Source organism: Coenobita brevimanus, chromosome 61 (assembly GCF_032717465.1).
Source record: "Coenobita brevimanus isolate Jiangsu-jjx chromosome 61, ASM3271746v2, whole genome shotgun sequence".
Classification (NCBI taxonomy): domain Eukaryota; kingdom Metazoa; phylum Arthropoda; class Malacostraca; order Decapoda; family Coenobitidae; genus Coenobita; species Coenobita brevimanus.
Genome location: NC_137014.1, coordinates 14,840,417 through 14,847,637, shown reverse-complemented (window position 1 = coordinate 14,847,637; position 7,221 = coordinate 14,840,417). Strand labels below are relative to the sequence as shown.

The following is a 7,221-nucleotide window of genomic DNA, read 5'->3' as shown; positions in this document are numbered from 1 at the left end:
AGTTTAATTATATGGCACTGATGAAACTTCCAGTAGTGTTTACTACATCTAAATAATATATACTGAAGGTCAACAGATATGGTACATCACTCCTCCTTGTGTAGCAGGGAACCTTACATTACCAATGGATTCTTTAAAGTGGAAATCATGTCCTGCAAATCATTTTTCTTTAGTTCATAGTGAAGGCTTTACCTACAACAGTGGAATTCACCCCTCTTATGTAGAAATTAGGTAACACTTATATTACACTCAACAAAGGAGCATCTTCATAGAGTACACGCTTTCACCAGAATAAACAGACCTCCCCTTGTAAGTTCTTATTGGTGAAATAACGGGAAACTTCACCAGCTGTATCTACAGACGGATGCCCCAATCTCTGATGAGCAGTCTCAGCTAAATTGTCTCCATGCCAACCTGTCTCCAGTCAGCGGATGCCAGATCTAGGTGTCCCAGATCACTCTCACATACCTCTCCATTCCATCCCTCCACCTCATCTTCAGTATTTCTGTTCCTCTCAATCCATCCTCTTTACTCATACACTCTCCTATTTTAAATCACCCTCTGTTTACTCTGTATTGCTGAACCACGTCAAAGCATCTCTTGTGGATCTTTCTGAAGCTTCCACACCAACATAACACTGTAAACTTCACTGATTTGCCTAGGCATCTTCATGTTAATACACAACCTAATTCATATGACTCATTACCATGGCTCCCACTCGTGACTCAATAATATTCATCCTTTCCTTGCACACATAGTGGAACTGTTTTAGTGTACTGTCATTCACTGGCCTCTTTTTGCCCATTCCTATTGGTCTTTCCTTACCGCTACCTAGCTAAGCCCAATTCTTTGTTGTACATCTTGAAAATAATATCTTTCTATCTATCTATTGCCAGACGCCTTAATCCCTTATACGGGGTGGCCACAAACAAATCGCCTCCACGTCACCCTGTCCCCTGCCATTTCACTGTCTTGTTCCCAATTCACACCCCTCTCTCTCATATACCTCTCCACTCCATCCTTCCATCTCATCCTTGGCCTTCCCCTCCCTCTCCCCCCCTCCACCTCACTCACATACACCCTCCTCGTCAGTCTCTCACTCTCCATCCTCTCCACACAGCCAAACCACCTCAACGCGTTTCTCCTAACGCTTCCTATTACATACACATCAACACCACAACGCTCTTTCACATCCTCATTTGTCAGTCTGTTTCCATGTGACTCTGGCTCCTCTCAAATAACTCATTTCCACTGCTATCACTCTTGACTTGCGTCCCTCCAACAACGTCCAAGCTTCACTTCCATACGTTAGAGTTGGTATCACAATACTGTCATGTAATAACTTTTTCACTTCCATGCTCACTTCTCTATTTCTTATCACTGCCTTCAAGGAACCAGCAACCTTTCTTCCTTGTTGTACCCTTTCCAGCACTTTGTCCTCCAAACTTCCATCCATACTCATCACACCACCCAAGTACTTAAACGTACTCACATTTTCCATTTCCTCATCATCCAACCTCACTGTACTTTCACTGACTTCACCTCTCTCGAAGACAATAACTTTACTCTTCCCCACATTCACCTCTAGATTCCATTTCTTACACTCTCCCTAACCCATCCACCAAGCCTTGCAGCTCCCCTTAGTCTTCATTTAACAACACAGTATCATCTGCAAACAAGAGTACAGGGAGTTTCCAAACACTGCCCTGTCTCATGTGGGCCACTCCAACATCCACTACCCTACCTTGAATCTCTTTTACAACCCCATCCATATACAGATTGAACAACCATGGAGACATGACACATCCCCGTTTCAACTCAACCTTCAAATAGAAAAACACTCAGTTCATTATCCACACACACTGCAGCCTTAGCACCCTCATACATACTCTTCACAGCATTCAACAACTTCCCATCTACTCCATATAGGCTATTCTTAATACCGGTACGTCCACAACCCTTGCCTATCCACCCTGTCATATGCTTTCTCCAAATCCATGAAGGCTTCATACAACTTCATTCCCTTCACTAGAAACTATTCCACTAAAGATCTAGGAATGATTATCTGATCTACAAAACCTCTTCCCTTCCTGAAGCCTCCATGTTCTTCTCCAACTAATTCCTCTGTTATTTCCCTAACTCTGTCAATAAGTATCCTACCATACACTTTTGCTATTACACTAAGAAGACAAATGCCCCTATGATTACCACACACTTCTTTTTCCCCTTTCCCTTTGTACAAGGGAATAATTATACCTGACTTCCAATCTTCCAGGACTCTACCTTCCTCCCAGGGCAATCCGCATATCTTCCACATCCATTCTACTACTATCTGTCCCCCATGCTTCAGCATTTCACCACACACTCCATCAATTCCTGCGGCTTTCCCCATTTTGACTTTTTTCATTGCTTCCACAACTTCCATCTTACTGACTTCTTCTGTCTTCTCACCTCCTTCCTTCTCCCAGCCATTCCCCAGCCACTTATACTCTCAATACTTTCATTCTCTATGTTCAGCAATTCAATAAAGTGTTCCCTCCATCTGCTCACCTTTTCCCCCTTCTCAATGTATCCCTCTAAATAGTCAATCAGAATCACTGTACAGTCAGTAATTTCATTCCTCTAAAATAATAATAATGCTCTCTTACACAGTCAAATTTGATTCTCAGATACAGCTCCTAAAGCTCATGCCAAGCACTGTTTGTTTACCATCGCCAAGGAAAGGGATGTCCATTCATTCCATCCATTGCCAGACGCCATGTATCCCAAACGGGGTGGTCAAGGGCTTAGAGTTAATTGTTTTACAGGGAGGGGCACTAATCCTCCACCAACCCCACTTGACACGTAGGGAGTTATGTCAACAGCATCTGGTGTTCCCAGGCGGTCACCCATCCAAGTACTAACCAGACCCAACGTTGCTTAACTTCGCTTATCAGACGGGAAGCGGTGTACTCAACGAATGGAAGTGTTGCTTGATAAATAATGTAATTATTTGCAGATGATACATCCCTTTACTTTAAAGTAAAGGGATGTATCATCTGCAAATAATTACATTATTTATCATCTGCAAATAATTACATTATTTATCAAGCAACACTTCCATTTACTTCAAAACTCGTCTGTTTCCTTCCACTTGTTTTTTTTTTTCACTCTTGTATGTTCTTCCCTGTCTCCTGCAGCTCCTGCCTTCATTCATTCGACTCTCTGGACCTTTATTTAATCTAAAAGGAAGCAGTGGTGTGCCTTACCATATCAAATATCCAATACTTATTTGGTTTCGTTAAAATGTTGGCCAGAAGTGAATAGTCTATGCTGAAAGGTTGAAGTTCAGCAGTTCAACCAGCAGAGTGCTGTTTTGGGTGAAAGAAAGAATGGCTTATAGTTCATTTATAAAATGCAACCACCACAAAAAATTATAACTAGTATTAGTGTTTAACCATGAATTTCAACTTAAACTCCACATCTATTTAACTAACCCACTTCTGGTAAATCAGAATGGTTTTTACCTGTTCAGCTTAAATAAACAGGCATTCCAAATGTATAACTGTTGCTATTTTTACCTGCAACAAAGAATATGTAAATGAAAATGATAGTACAGATAATGAAAAAAAATGGGAGAAATGGAGTTCCCCCGAGCTAAGCCCTGTATTGGACTATATAGCCCCGCTAGGGTTACAGGAGGGAGCTACCCCTCCCGGCACGGCAGCCCGGGCGAGGCTCGAACTTGCAATCCCCCGATCACAAGTCCAGCGCGCTACCACTGTGCTACTGCGCCCCCAACACAGATAATGAGATGTTTTGGCCAAGGTAAGAAGTTAGTTGAGAGTCTGACTTGGAGAGTATGAAAGGAGAGACCAAGGATGAGCTGGAGGGATGGAATGGAGAGAAATATATGAAATGGGGTGTGTGAGTTGGAGGGATGGCAGCCAATGACAAGAAAACTCATTGGTTGTTATGCTTTAATAACAGTGCAATATCTCGTGGTTTCTGCACGTTTCCCACAATTATAGTCATTGAATCGACAGTCAAATGGTTTCTGAACAAAATCTCTTGGAATTCCATTTAAATATATACTATATGTAACCTGTTTCTGTTACTTTGTATATATTGACATTTCTACCTATGCTTCACCATGATCAACAGTTATGCAACTTCGTTATCGTTGGCAATGGCTTAACCATCTCGAAACCACTGATTACATTCACATATAATTTCGAAGAAACTGCATGTAAGCCATGTAAATCTCTTGTAATAGCTTTAATAGGGTCATAACTACAATCAAAATGAAAATATCAGTGGGTAATCTTCCTCAACACGCAACTACTTTTGTTTACTAAGGATTCGTCCTTAACTTATATTTGGCCCACCGAATTAGGTTCACTGTACACGGTTCAGAGGAGAAAGAGACCTTAGAATGGCAAGTAAGAGTAAGTGGTAAAAATTATGGGACTAAACTTTGATATCAGCACGGATTTAGCTGGCAAAATTCCCGAGTCCACTGACGTACGAAATAACCAATAACCAATCATTCCGCTAGTTCTTCTCTCTGCAGAGCTTCTGCTGCGAATGAGTCGTACGTCTGGCAGCCGGCGGCGCATGCGCAATGAACGCAAGGAGTCACGATCGGTGAGGGAGTCAGATCTGAACGCTACACCGGGCCAGTAGACAGTCTGCGTCGCATGTCTCTTGGTGGCCTCAGCCCTACAATGGCTGTCACAGAGGCGGGCCAAGACTGTGCGGCATAGGGCTGCAGGAGCAACAACACATGCCCCATAAAGCACAAGGTCTCTATCACTGCAAAGATCCTCTCTTATCTTCCAGCACGGGAGCAGTGTTGTGTGGAGGTCATAGCGGTGATGAGAGAAGCCACTCTTCACGCTGTCTAGGAGCCTTGTGTAGGAAGGGGGCTGCTTTCTGGAAGTCCTCCATGATTTTGTCATCAGAGGAAGGCTCCTGGAATTGACAGCTAACTAAGGAGCACACTGTCTGAAACACGACAATTGTCTCTGTGCTCAGCATGTCATTCTCAGGGCTGGGATGACTGATCGGATAATGGGAGAGGGCATCTGGCATGCATTTCACGGTAGACTGGTATGGTTAGAGCTTCTCCTTCAGATGCTGGAGGCGGGAATTCTCTATCACATCCAGTGAGTAATGGTTGAGGATTTGTATGAGTGGGCAGTGGTCAGTGATAAGTTCAAAATATTGCAGTCCTGTTAAGTATAACTTGCACTTTGATGTAGCCCAAGTCACAGCCAATAGTTCTAATTTAATGGTGGCATAACGTGTCTCTGCATCTGTCAGGAATCTGGAGCCACAATGGACAAGTCTGAACTGTCCTACACCATGGTTCTGCAATGAGGCGTAGCCAATGCCTTGCAGGCGGGATGCATCTGTCTGCAAGACAGAAGGTAAAGCTGGATCAAAGATTGCTAAAACAGGTGGCCTTGAGAGGGCCTCCTTCACTTTCTTGAATTCTTTATCATGATCTGGGGTCCACAGGAATGACCACTTGGGACTGCTGACATGTCTGGGGAGAACTCTGCCAACTGGTTCACGAGGCCCATGAAAGACCTCAGGTCTGTAAGCTTGGCAGGAGTGCAAAGTCTGTTATGGCCTTGATCTTTTCTGGATCAGCCGCTATGCCATCCTTGGACAGGATATATCCACAGAAAGATATTCCAGGTGCAGCAAAAATAAGTTTGTCTGCATTGAGTGTGATCCCATGTTTCCAATACCTGAATAGCACATTGTGGATGCGGTGTAAGTGTGTGAGGTAGTCCTTGTCATACTGGAGAACTTCATCAACAACCTTCACTCAGTTTGTCACACCTTGTAATGCTACATCTCCTCGGAGACAGAAGGCATCTCCTGTTGCAGCAAAACCCATGGGGCAATGGCATTATCTGAAATGGCCGTTCAATGTGATGAATGTGGTCAGTGGCTGGTCCTCCTCAGCGAGCTCAAATTGCCAGTAGCCACAGAGGACATCAATCGTCGTATAGTAGCGTGCCTTCGGGTCCACATTGCAGATGGTGGCAAAGGGTGTGGGCGAGGGGTGTGCTGGACTTGACACTTGACCGTTCAGCTTGGACAGGTTGGTGGTGATCTTCACACCACCGTTGGGCTTGGCAACAGCTACAAGGGGGTGGCACCATGGAGACAGGTCATCACCTGCAGGAGTGATGATGCCTTGGGCTACCATGGAGTCCAGCTTTTGTTTCACTGACTTTCGTAAGGCAAGGGGGATCAGTCAAGGGGTATGTATTACGAAAGGTTTCGCATTTCCCCTTAGGTGGCTCTTCATGGGTGGGCCACCCATTTTCCTGAGTGGCTTATTCTACAAGTCCTCCTTGGTCACAGACACATCACTGAACTCTCATGAAGTATTCCTTAGCCTGTGAGGGGTCTGTGTTACTGATGAGCGGTAATGGTGGTGACATGGCAGGGGGTGGAGCAGTGTTAGGGTTAACTGCAGGTGTATGTGTAACTGCTGGACTACTCTCGTTGCTGCTGACATCATGCAACCTGTTGGCATGAGTCACCTTGAGGATTGGCTTTGGGAACTCCTTCCAGATGATTGCCAATTCTCTGCAATCATGGCAAGACAGCAAAGTAGTTGGTGTACCTTAATGGACGTCGTTCCACATTGTAGTTGTCTTTTTTATAAATGTATTTTTTGTTTTGAATGTGCCAAGGACTATAGCCATCTCAGACCCATCAGCTGTGAAGCATTTAGCCTTGGGTGGCGGCTCGAGATCATGCCCGGACAGGCCTAGGTGCTGCAAGGGATCCAAGTCTATGACTGTTGCATCAGTGCCAGTGTCTGGAAGCAATTGTAAGTGTCCTGACAACTTACCCAATGGTGATGGTGATGGGTGATTGGCTGAGGACGCTCATGTCTGGTGTGCAAGGTGGAGATCACTCACCTGATGTTGCTCGGGTGGTGACAATAGGTGTGTGGACCACTACCGTTCAACTGAATGTATCCTGTGCTAGGATGTGAGGGCTGCCTACCTTGCTGCCTTTGATGTTTGGGCTTGGAAACAGGGCAGCACTTGTAGTGACGATCTTGACCACATATTTTGCAGGTAACGCTGTTAGCTGGGCACCTCATTGTCCTAGACCAGTGTCCGTTTCATCCACACTCGTGGCATAATGACTGTGGCTGCGGTTGTGCCTTGTGTAACTGGCGGCAGCTGGTGCAAGGGGTGTCAGGTG

At 44.8% G+C, this 7,221-nt stretch overlaps 1 pseudogene; it reads right to left on the bottom strand.

Annotated features, from left to right (window-relative positions):
• Positions 1-2,856: 2,856 nt before the first annotated feature.
• On the bottom strand, positions 2,857-2,976 carry LOC145403853 (5S ribosomal RNA; annotated as a pseudogene).
• Between the last annotated feature and the right edge of the window lie 4,245 nt (positions 2,977-7,221).